Here is a 13,273-nt window from a genome sequence, read left to right on the forward strand (position 1 = left end):
CATTCATGCACATGATAGTATGGAAGAGGATAGGAAGATATTGAGGGAGTATCATTTTTACATCAGTGATGATCGCTCACACTCTACAGAGTTTGTGCAAGGTTGTTTTTCAGATATTCTACGATGATTTGGCTAGCCGAGACATATCATTCCGTCAACATATCATATGGTCAGATAATTGTGCATCGCAATTTAAGAACTCTCAGATGTTTTATTGGTTGAGTAGGATGCATAAGTTGACTGCTATTCAACATATGTGGAATTTCTCTAAGGCTGGGCATGGAAAAGGGGAGCATGATGGTGCAGGAGCATGTATTAAAAGAGCTTTAGCATGAGAAGAGTTAAAGTACAAAGGGAATGCAAACTTGAAAGATGCAAAATCAATTGTTCAATGGTGCAATGGTACAATTGGTCCAAGTAATCAAGGTAAGTCTTTAGTTCATAGATTTTTTTGGTTGGTAGATGATACTAACATTGCAAAATTAGAAGATTATTGTACATTGACAGGATCAAGTGAGCTACACTCTTTCAAAAGCTCTAATGCAGGTTCATGGACTATCCATACGCGGCGGATGACATGTTATTGTTCTTCATGTAGAGATGGTTCCTATAATGACTGTGAGTCAAAGGAGTGGGTGGACGAATGGTGTATGAGACCTCTAATCCCACTTGAGACATACCGACCTCCAAGTGCACTACAACTCACATAGATGGAAGCATCAATTGACTTTGACCATGTGTCAGATTTAGTCCAACCAGGTAAATTATCCACATGCAATTTTTGCACTTTAATATTTTACCTTAGTTGTTTGCTAAATTCTTCTCACTTTATCATTGCAAGGCATGTTTATGCAGTAATTGTAGCTGAAGACAATGAAGAAGGAACATATTATTACCTGTGTCGTTGTGTGGATGCAAAAAAGAATTGGATCGCCCTATGGTAGATGGAGAAAATATTGAGTACCCCACAGGATCAGTAGTTGTTACTGGTACATGGCTTAGAAGGTACCCAATGAAGAAGTCTAACTTGTGGTTGTTCGAGGACTTCAAGACACATAGGAAGATTCTTCATTATTCTAACCTTGTTGTAGCTTCAAATGTTCATTTGATCAGATATGGGGGTAGACCACTAAACAAGAACCTATGGAAGGTTCGTGAGTCTAACCATGAGGCCATACTAGACACTATAAAGAGTAGAGCAGATCCAAATGGTTCATTGGATTAAATGTAAATGTAAAAAATTGTAATATTAATCTTATTTGGATATATGTACATGACTTGTATTTTTGACTACTCGAGGCATTGTAATATAAAAAATTATGTTTTTGTCTTGGTTTTTGTGATTTTATGTAAATAATGTCATTTTGGACCATTATAGATCACATGGGATCATTTCGTGAAGTATACCTTGTTAATATGGTCAAAGATGTAAATAATGCTCATTTGTTGTCAATCACTCAAAAAGTGAAAATTTGTCAAAATTCGGCATGGTTTTTCTCGATGTTAGTGATATGTAAGAAAGATCTATCTAATCCTGTAGGGTCATGTTATGACACTCTAAAAAAGCCTCTCTCAGTTTGGGTAGACTTGGATCCAGTTGCTCATGGCGACTCTTTCTCGGTCGCGACAAAAAGCGACAGATGAGTTCAATGAAAAGTTGCACAATGCCCCATCTTTCAATCCGCTCATCGCGGAAACAAACCGTTAGATCGTACGCATTGGGGTGGTTGGGTTTATGCTTGGAATGCCTTCTTTTTTCTCTCCAACTTGCTCGATCATTGCGGGCCACACCCTAGTAGCCAAATCGCCTAAGTGCTCAAATTGCTCAAAGTTGTCAATATTCGGAATCACGTTTATCCGTGGCCATTAATCATAAGAATGATTTGTCTGATCCTACGGGATCATGTTATGGCACTGTAAAAAAGCCTCTATTGGTTTGGGTAGACTCGGATCCAGTTGCTCGTGGCGACTCTTTCTCGGTCGCGACAAAAAGCGTCAGATGAGTTCAATGAAAAGTTGCACAATGCCCCATCTTTCAATCTGCTCGTCACGACCGAACTATCAGCTCGTACATGTTGGGGTGGCTAGGTTTATGCTATGAATGCCTTCTTTTTTCTCTCCAACTCACCTGATCATTGTGGGCCACACCCTAGCAGCCAAATCGACCAAGTGCTCAAAATGCTCAAAGTTGTCAATATTTGGCATCACGTTTCTCCGTGCTCGTTAATCATAAGAACAATCCATCTTATCCTACGGGGTCATGTTATGGCACTCTAAAAAATCCTCTCTCAGTTTGGGTAGACTCAGATCCAGTTGCTTGTGGTGACTCTTTCTCGATCGCGACAAAAAGTGTCAGATGAGTTCACTGAAAAGTTGCACAATGCCCCATCTTTCAATCCACTCATCGCAGCACTGAACTGTCAGCTCGTACGCATTGGGGTGGCCGAGTTTACACTAGGAATGCCTTCTTTTTTCTCTCCAACTCACCCGATCATTGTGGGCCACACCCTAGCAGCCAAATCGCCCAAGTGCTCAAATTGCTCAAAGTTGTCAATATTCAGCATCACGTTTCTCCATGCCTATTAATCATAAGAATGATCTGTCTGATCCTACGGGGTTGTGTTATGGAACTCTAAAAAGGCCTCTCTCGGTTTGGGTAGACTCAAATCCAGTTGCTTGTGGCGACTCTTTCTTGGTCGCGACAAAAAGCATCAGATGAGTTCAATGAAAAGTTGCACAATGCCCCATCATTCAATCCTGATGGGATGGGGTTTGGGATAAACTAGCCTAGTCTATTCTCTTGGATCCTTTCCTTGGATCTCTTGGTGTTCTCCTCACACCCTAGGGTCTCTAGGACTTCCTTTTCTTGAGGAATCCCCTGACCTTGCCCAATCCACCCACCAATGAGTTGCTATGCTGCTCCTAAGGTCTCACCTACTCATGAGACTCAAAACCGCTTACTATGGCTAATAAGGGCTAAGGTTTGTTTCACACTTTCCAAGGTCTTAGCAAGGTTGTATCAGGTCTTAAACCATGTTTTACATCCCCCCATGTGCCCCCAAGAAGTTGCTACCTTCATCCTTTCTACCGATTTCACTGTTTTGTGTTTTTGCTTACAAAACAGGGCTACAAGGATTAGGACCAATTAGGCCTCCTACCCGGTCCTTTAGGGATTTCTCTCACAAACGATGCATACACAACCCTAACTCCCAAAATGTACTTCCATTCAATTGGCAAGGGCTCAAGGATTTTCTAGGTTTTGGGCCTCCAAGTGGTTGTACAGTGCCTAGGGTGAATTTTGGGGTTTTTTAAGGGTTTTGTGAGGGTTTTGTAGTCTGCCTGGGTCACAGTGAAGTTTTTGTGTGTTAGCCACCTTGTTTGGATTGGTGGAGGCTCTCCCTTCACACCAATGATTCTTCTAACACTCCTCTACACTTCCTCCAAAGGATGTACTCTCCTTTGTCCAACCTTGCTCTCCAAGACCTCTGCAATCTAACCTCTCCTAACCGGGCACTGTCCAATCTCGCCTAGGAGTGGGTCTTTGCTTGGCCTTCCTACATTTTTAAGGGCCCTGCTTGTTTTGCAGTATGTTACAAGGTTTGAACTCTCATTCCCCATGGTTTCATGGTGGTTCCACAACGGGGAATGGAGTTAAGACTTCATTTACACAATCCTGTCCAAAACTGGACACTAAGAAGACAATTTACAGACTATTTACAAACACACTCAATCTGCAAATAAAAACCTAAACTAATTACTTGAAATGAAAGTATTTACACCATGACAAACATTCCACATAGATTCAGACATTTCTCAATCCATTAACTTGCTTGTTTTCTTCATTCAAACTGACTGGTAATAGTTTTACAGTCTCAGTCTGATCTCATTGCTAGGGTCGTACAATGTCTGACATCCAACACATGAATTTAGGGTTTTCAAGTACTTATACTACCTTTTCCTTGGTCAGTGTGCCCAAACTAGGGTTCTCCATGCTAACCTAAAGAACTTGACATCATGGTGGAAAAGTTGCTTGACAACTTTTAAAAGTTGTCATGCAACTTTTGCAACTTTTGAGCAACTTTCCCAATGTTGCTTTTTATGATTCCTAGACCCACATTGGGCCAACCTAAGGACACCACCATGATGTGAAGGACCCCTAAACACTTCAAGGACACACATACCCTCCATTTTCAAGAAAATCACAATCTTGACTTATGACCCCTAAGATCTCCTCTAGGACCCTAACTAGGACCTAGTCTAGCACACATGAGCTCATGGCTCTTATTCATGTACAATGGCTTCATAAGAAGCATAAAACCAATAGAAAAAGAAAGAGAAAGAGTTTGGAAGGGTGCTCCTACACCATACTCCCCCTCTGTACACAATTAAGAAATAGAAGAAGAGATGAGAGCCGGGTCTATTCCAAGTCCCTTGAACCTAATCTCCTCCACCCATGTAGCTTCAGATACTGTTTGATCTTCCCATTTCACTAAGTGCTCCATGTAGACCTAGTGTCTAGTTGAATTCTTCACCCTTTATTCCAAGATCTCCTCTGCTTTAGGCTTCTTCACTTGTGGTAAGACATTAACATCAAGGTCCTGCAGTACCTTGGCTTGGTTCTTAGTCTGCCCTGCTATCTCACCCTTGTACATGATCAGGTCAGCTACATTAAAGACTGGTGATATAGCTAAATCTGAAGGCAGGTCAACTTTGTAGGCATTCTTACCATATTGCGACAGGATTCTACAAGGTCCTACCCTTCTCATCTATAGTTTGGTAGGCTTACCTCCTTGCATCCTAGCTTTGCTCAAATGGACCATCACATAGTCACCCACCTTGAACTGAACTTCTCTCCTCCTCTCATCCACTTTGGCTTTCATTTTTTGAGTGGATTCAAGGATGGCCTGCTTAACTTGCTCCTGAACTTCCTTGATGGTTTGAGTGAAGTCTTCTGCTTGCCCAGTCTTCATTTCCAAACTACCAAGGTCTCTCAACTCACATACTCCTCTTGGATGTCTGCCATAGACAACCTCAAAAGGAATTCTACCGGTGGTTCTATTCACACTGTCATTATATGCATACTCTGCTTGAGAAATGATTAGGTCCCATGTTTGGCCATACTCCTTAGTTAAACACCTCAACAAGTTACCTAACACGCTATTGATGACTTCAGTTTGTCCATCTATTTGTGGATGGTAAGCTAAGCTAAATGACAAGTTGGTTCCTAGTCTCCTCCATAATGTTTGCCAAAAATGACCCATGAACTTGCTGTCCCTATCTGAAACAATGCTTAAAGGGAGTCCATGAATCCTAACGATCTCTTTGAAGAAGAGATGTGCAACATAGCTTGCATCATGTGTAGTCTTACATGGGATAAAATGACTCATCTTGGAAAATCTATCTACTACCACATAGATGTTGTCCATACCTATTTTTCTCTTGGGAAGTCCTACTACAAAGTCCATGCTTATACATTCCCAAGGTCTATTAGGGACCGGTAATGGTTGATATAAACCGGCATTGCTTGATCTACCTTTGGCTCTTTGGCATACACCACACTGTTCTACATATCTTTTCACATCCCTTGGCAACTTTGGCCAATAGTATTACCTCTGTACTAAGTCCAAGGTCTTGTTAACTCCAAAGTGTCCACTTAAACTGCCATTATGTTTCTCTTGGATGAGGTTCTTCCTCATGGATCCTCTAGGTACACACAACTGGTTACCCCTGAACAAGAGACCATTTTGGAGAGTGTAATCTGCATACTCACCATGGAAATGGTTCTCAAACTCTTTGCAAACCTTGTAAGTTGTTGAGAAGTCTTCATCTCCTTCATAGAGGTCTTTGAAACCTTCTATTCCTATGCTCTGCAACTGTAGTTCTTGAACTCTCAACAACTTCCTGCTTAATGCATCTGCCACCCTGTTAAGCTGCCCCTTCTTATGCTTGATGGTGAAGGGGAAGGATTGGAGGTATTCCATCCATTTCAAATGCCTATTGCTTAGCTTCTCTTGAGTGTTTATGTAGCTCAATGCCTGATTGTCTGTGAACACTACAAATTCTTTTGGGAGTAGGTAATGCCTCCATTTCTTTAGAGACTGCACTAATGCATATAAATCTAGGTCATAAGCTGAGTACTTCTTCTTTTCTTCATTAAGCTTCTCACCAAAAAATGCCACGGGTCTTCCCTCTTGACTCAATACACCACCTACTGCAATTCCACTTGCATCACACTCCAAAGTAAATAACTTATCAAACATAGGTAGGAGAAGGATAGGTTTCATGGCTACTTCCTATTTCAACAATTGAAATGCTTTGTCGGCTTGCTCAGTCCATTCAAATTTAGTTTTAAGACCTCCTTTAATGGTGTCAAGGACTGGTGCACATATGCCACTAAAATTCCTCACATATTTCCTATAGAATTGAGCTAATCCATGGAAACTTCTAACTTCAGTCCCTATTTTAGGTACAGGCCAATTCAAGATTGCCTCCACTTTGCTTGGATCCATCTTCAAGGTTCCCTTAGACACCACAAATCCTAAGTAAACCAGCTCTTGCTTCAAGAAGTCACACTTCTCAAGGTTGATGGATAGCTTCTCCTCATACAACCTCTCTAAAACTAACCTCAAATGCTCAAGGTGCTCTCCCTTGGTTCTGCTATAGATCAGAATGTCATCTAGGTACACTACCATAAATCTGCCTATGAAGTCTTTCAACACCTCATTCATCAACCTCATGAAGGTTCTTGGAGCATTAGAAAGCCCAAATGGCATCACAAGCCACTCATACAATCCATCTGTGGTTTTAAAAGAAGTCTTCCACTCATCACCCTCCTTAATTCTTATCTGGTGATAACCACTTTTAAGGTCTAGCTTGGTAAAATACATAGCCCCTCCTAAACAATCCATTAGATCCTCTATTCTAGGAATAGGAAACCTATACCTTATGGTAATCCTATTGATTGCTCTTGAGTTAGTGCATAGTCTCCACTTACCTCCTTTTTTTGATGCTAGCACTACCGGGACTGCACATGGGCTGATGCTCTTCTTAATCAGTCCTTGTTCCAATAACTCCTGCACTTGCCTTGCTACTTCCTTATTCTGATCAGGTGTGAGCTTATATGCAGCCTTGTTAGGTAAGGATGCATCAGGAACAAAGTCTATTTGATGACTTATAGACCTTCTTGGTGGGAGTGTTGCAGGTGCTCCATCACTCACTATGTCTTTATACTCTTGCAACATTTGCTTCACCTCCTTGGGTATTTTTTCCTGCAACTTATCTGCTTTCTCCTTTGGCTTCAAAAAGAAGGCACACTTCACTATCTCCTCCTCATGTAGTAAAATCAAGAATTCTTTACCAGTAGCCATTAAAACATTAGGTGTTTTTGAAGTGCCCTCTTCATCCTCTGTCAAAGACTGAATCTTGAAAGTCTTGTTGTCCTTCTTGAATGATATGGAGTTCTCCTCTCCATCATAGATCACCTTCCTATCAAATTTCCAGGGTCTTCCTAGCAACAAGTGACATGCATCCATAGGCAACACAACACAAAGGATCTTGTCCTTATATCCTCCAATAGAAAACTCTACCCAAGTCTGCTCATTGACTAGCACACTTTGTCCTTTGTTCAACCAAGTCACTTTGTAAGGATCAGTGTGGGGTATTCTTGTGAGTTTCAACTTCCTAACTACCTCTTTTGAGATGATGTTGTCAGTTGAGCTTGTATCAACTATCACCTTGCACACTTTACCAAGAACTTTGCATCTCACCCTAAACAATGCTCTCCTATGTTTGGGTTCCTCCTTAACCGACTGTCTGATCAAAATCCTATTGAACATCAGATTCTCACCAACTTCTGATTCAATCTGGTCCACATCTGGTGTCTTACTGCTTGAAGAGTCTTCTTGTGCATAAACAACCCTCTTTCCACTGTTTGATGAGGTAGGCTTGTCAGGGCATCTATATGTTGGGTGTCCCAATTGTCCACAATTGTAACACTTCATTGTTGCAAAATAGGAGTTACCTTTGTCGATACCTCTACCCCTATTTGGACCACCTTGTGCACCTCTTCCTCTAGAATGACCTCCTCTGAGATTGGTTTCACTACCATGCTCAGTCAACTTGGCTTCTCCTTGGTTCCTTGGCTCATTTGTCTTGCTTTGGTAACCACCTCGGTGATTCACTTGATCTTTACCTCTACCTCTACCCCTGTTATTGGAGTCTCCTTTCCTTTTGTTCCTCTCTTCTACCTTGACAGCAAGCTGATGACATTTTTGAACAGTAGTAGGAGTCCATAGGCTTATCTCCTCCTGAATGTTCCACTTTAGGCCGCTTAGATACCTAGCCACCTTAATAGATTCATCTTCTTGAACCTTTGATCTAAGACAACATTTTTGGAATTCTTCGGTGTAGGAGGTTACATCAAGATCTTTCTGCTTCAATCCTTGTCTCTTCTTATGAAGCTGGACTTCATAATCCTCTGGTAAGTAGTTCTCCTTAATCTTACTCACCATAGCTTTCCAATTTGCAATAGGTAGCTTCCCCATGCTAACCCTTTCTTCTTGCAGGTACTTCCACCATGTCAAAGCTTCTCCCCTTAATCTTGATTTGGTAACTTTAACCTTCTATGCCTCTGTCACTCCTTCACACTCAAAGTGGTTTTCCATGCCCTCAATCCATTCCATAACAGTGTCTATGTCCATTCTTCCACTGAAATGTGGCAATCCTTTAGAAGCTTTGGTGTTCAAAGCCTTAATAGCCTTCACAAAAGGTTCTTCATTGAACGAGGGATCAGGTTCAGGAATTATGTCATCTATGTCTATAGTTCTCTTGCCTTTACCCTTGGTGTCTTCATCCCAAGGTTCATGTGTCCTCTGATCCACCACTTCCTGCAGTTTATCCCTTATCTCACTCATTGCTGCTTCAAGGAGTCTATTCTTCTCCTTCTGCTCTTCTACTTCTCTAGCCAGCTCTGCATTAGTAACCATTCTACTCTCCCCTACTAGTTCACCAGTATATAGAGACATACACAATCCTCCAAGTCTTTTACTCGCTCTGATACCAATCTGATGGGATGGGGTTTGGGATAAACTAGCTTAGTCTATGCTCTTGGATCCTTTCCTTGGATCTCCTGGTGTTCTCCTCACACCCTAGGGTCTCTAGGACTTCCTTTGCTTGAGGAATCCCCTAACCTTGCCCAATCCACCCACCAATGAGTTGCTATGCTGCTCCTAAGGTCTCACCTACTCATGATACTCAAAACCCCTTACTATGGCTAATAAGGGCTAAGGTTTGTTTCACACTTTCCAAGGTCTTATCAAGGTTGTATCAGGTCTAAAACCATGTTTTACATCCCCCCATGTGCCCCCAATAAGTTAATACCTTCATCCTTTCTACCGATTTCACTGTTTTGTGTTTTTGCTTACAAAACAGGGCTACAAGGATTAGGACCAATTAGGCCTCCTACCCGGTCCTTTAGGGCTTTCTCTCACAAATGATGCATACACAACCCTAACTCCCAAAATGGACTACCATTCAATTGGCAAGGGCTTGAGGATTTTTTAGGTTTTGGGCCTCCAAGTGGCCGTACAGTGCCTAGGGCAAATTTTGGGATTTTTTAAGGGTTTTGTGAGGGTTTTGTAGTCTGCTTGGGTCACAGTGAAGGTTTTGTGTGTTAGCCACCTTGTTTGGATTGGTGGAGGCTCCTCCTTCACACCAATGATGCTTCTAACACTCCTCTACACTTCCTCCAAAGGATGTACTCTCCTCTGTCCAACCTTGCTCTCCAAGACCTCTGCAATCTAACCTCTACTGACCGGGCACTGTCCAATCTCGCCTAGGAGTGGGTCTTTGCTTGGCCTTCCTGCATTTTTAAGGGCCCTTCTTGTTTTGCAGTATGGTACAAGGTCTGCACTCTCATTCCCCATGGTTTCATGGTGGTTCCACAATGGGGAATGGAGTTAAGACTTCATTTACATAATCTTGTCCAAAATTGGACAGTAAGAAGACAATTTACAAACTATTTACAAACACACTCAATCTGCAAATAAAAACCTAAACTAATTGCTTGAAATGAAATTATTTACACCATGACAAACATTCCACATAGATTCAGACGTTTCTCAATCCATTAACTTGCTTGTTTTCTCTATTCAAACTAACTGGTAATAGTTTTATAGTCTCAGTCTGATCTCTTTGCTAGGGTCGTACAATGTCTGACATCCAACCCATGAATTTAGGGTTTGCAAGTACTTATAATACCTTTGCCTTGATTTGTGTGCCCAAACTAGGGTTCTCCACGCTAACCTAAAGAACTTGACATCATGGTGGAAAAGTTGCTTGGCAGCTTTTAAAAGTTGTCATGCAACTTTTGCAACTTTTGAGCAACTTTCCCAATGTTGCATTTTATGACTCCTAGACCCACATTGGGCCAACCTAAGGACACCACCATGATGTGAAGGACCTCTAAACACTTCAAGGACACACATACCCTCCATTTTTGAGAAAATCACAATCTTGACTTATGACCCCTAAGATCTCCTCTAGGACCCTAACTAGGACCTAGTCTAGCACACATGAGCTCATGGCTCTTATTCATGTACAATGGCTTCATAAGAAGCATAACACCAACAAAAAAAGAAAGAGAAAGAGTTTGGAAGGGTGCTCCTGCACCAAATCTGCTCGTCGCGACATTGAACTGTTAGCTCGTACACGTCGGGGTGGTCGGGTTTATGCTTGGAATGCCTTCTTTTTTCTCTCCAACTCGCTCGATCGTTGCAGGCCACACCCTAGCAGCCAAATCGCCCAAGTGCTCAAATTGCTCAAAGTTGTCAATATTCGACATCACGTTTCTCCATGCCTGTTAATCATAAGAATGATCTATCTAATCCTACAGGGTTATGTTATGGCACTATAAAAAAGCCTCTCTCGGTTTGGGTAGACTCGGATCCAGTTGCTCATGGCGACTCTTTCTTGATCACGACAAAAAGCGTCATATGAGTTCAATGAAAAGTTGCACAATGCCCCATCTTTCAATCCGCTCATCGCAGCACCGAACCGTCAGCTTGTACATGTCGGGGTGGCCGGGTTTACACTAGGAATGCCTTCTTTTTGCTCTCCAACTCGCCCGATCGTTACGGGCCACACCCTAGCAGCGAAATCACCCAAGTGCTCAAAATGCTCAAAGTTATCAATATTCGGCATCACGTTTCTCTATGCTCATTAATCATAAGAACGATACGTCTGATCCTACAAGGTCATGTTATGGCACTCTAAGAAAGTCTCTCTCGGTTTGGGTAGGCTCAGATCCAGTTGCTCGTGGTGACTCTTTCTCGGTCGCGACAAAAAGTGTCAGATGAGTTCAATGAAAAGTTGCACAATGCCCCATCTTTCAATCCACTCGTCGCGACACCGAACCGTCAGCTCGTACGCATCAGGGTGGCCAGGTTTACGCTTGGAATGCCTTCTTTTTTCTCTCCAACTCGTCCGATCGTTGCGGGCCACACCCTAGCAACCAAATTGCCCAAGTGCTCAAATTGCTCAAAGTTGTCAATATTCGGCATCGCGTTTCTTTGTGCCTGTTAATCACCAAATCGTCAGCTTGTACGCATCGGGGTGGCTTGTGTCTTGGATTACAAACACATATTTAGGTTCAGAGCTTAAGTAATAATAAACTTTGTGCAATTATTCATCTAATCATTTGTACTGCAATTATGGATAACCATGACAAATGATTTGCATTAACCAAAAAGATACAAATCCATGCAACATTGTATACCATTAAAACTATCAAATATATCCAATACAAACAAATAGGCTTGCCAAAAGCCATATGGACTTAGAATTTCACATATTCATAAAACAAAACATATGTTCAAAATTGCTATAAAGGCATACAACATGATATCCAATAAAGTCAAATAGGGGCTTGCCAAAAGCCATATGGACATAGAATGTCACATATTCGTAATACAAAACATATGTTCGAATTTTCCATATATGCATACAACATGGTATCCAATAAAGTCAAATAGGAGCTTGCCAAAAGCCATATGATGATAGAATGTCACATATTCGTAATACAAAACATATGTTCAAAATTGCAATATAGGCATACAACATAGGACCCTATTCTATTCATTTCCCTCTAGGGGAAGGAAACAGATCATTAGATATCTTTGCCTGTCAAGGGGATGGAGATGTATATGATGCAGGTGTCTTTCGAGTATGTCCACTCGACCTCCTCTCCAGACTTTTTTGTAACTCCACCTGATACAATGAAAAGAATGATGTTAGCATATACAAAAATTGAATTTTAGAATGACATTTAATAGAATATTCACTTACCGCATACAAATAATCATGATGTTCATCCACAATAGGTGCACATTCATGATCTAGAGTGAGAAGCCCCTCCTATAAGAATCACAATATAAATTAAACTAAATACAATTGTCGTTAAAATTTTCAATAACATATTATTAAGATAACAAATGTAATGCTAAATTTACTAAATTTACAAATATGTCTCATACTTCTGTTAAAGCAGTTGAACTGGCTACTGCTGCAGCAACACCACGCTCCATTGACGCACGGACAGAAGGAGGAGTCTCTGAATTCAAAATCTGAAAATTAAACAAAGTATATTGATTAATCAACAAAACTATCTATATTATTTAATAACAACATTAAAGATAAATTGTTTACCTGGGTGAAAGATTTTCGATGAAATACACTATGAGGTGTTGATGTTGAAGCTCTAGCATCAAACTATTTGACATCCAAAATGAGTAATTAGAAAATCATTCACATAAGGTTCAACTATCTACATATAATAATTATATTTTTCACTCATTGTATACCTGTGGAGTCGACGAAGTAGTGAAAAAGGGTGCTGCAGGAATGTTGCTAGTATTGTGAACACTTTGACCCTGATTTTTTATCATAATAATTTGCTAATTTAGATATATTCTCAAATTTACATATAAGATTTAATAAAAAGAATGAAATGAACTTGTAATGAAATTCACCTGGGTATCAATGCCAAATGTTTCGTTCAACAAGGATTCTATCATGACAATGTTCTCTGTAGCAAACTCCGCTCGTGCACATGCATTCTCAGAACTATTAGGATCATAAGTGCAAAGAGAACCACAAGATCGACAAAAATGAGCTGGAACTCGATGCCTAGAAGAATCAACATCATCACTCGCATTACCCTCTACTAGAGGACTAGCATACTATATAAGGGTCTGAGTGAGTGAGCTAATCGAGTCTA

Source organism: Cryptomeria japonica, chromosome 11 (genome assembly GCF_030272615.1).
Source record: "Cryptomeria japonica chromosome 11, Sugi_1.0, whole genome shotgun sequence".
Classification (NCBI taxonomy): domain Eukaryota; kingdom Viridiplantae; phylum Streptophyta; class Pinopsida; order Cupressales; family Cupressaceae; genus Cryptomeria; species Cryptomeria japonica.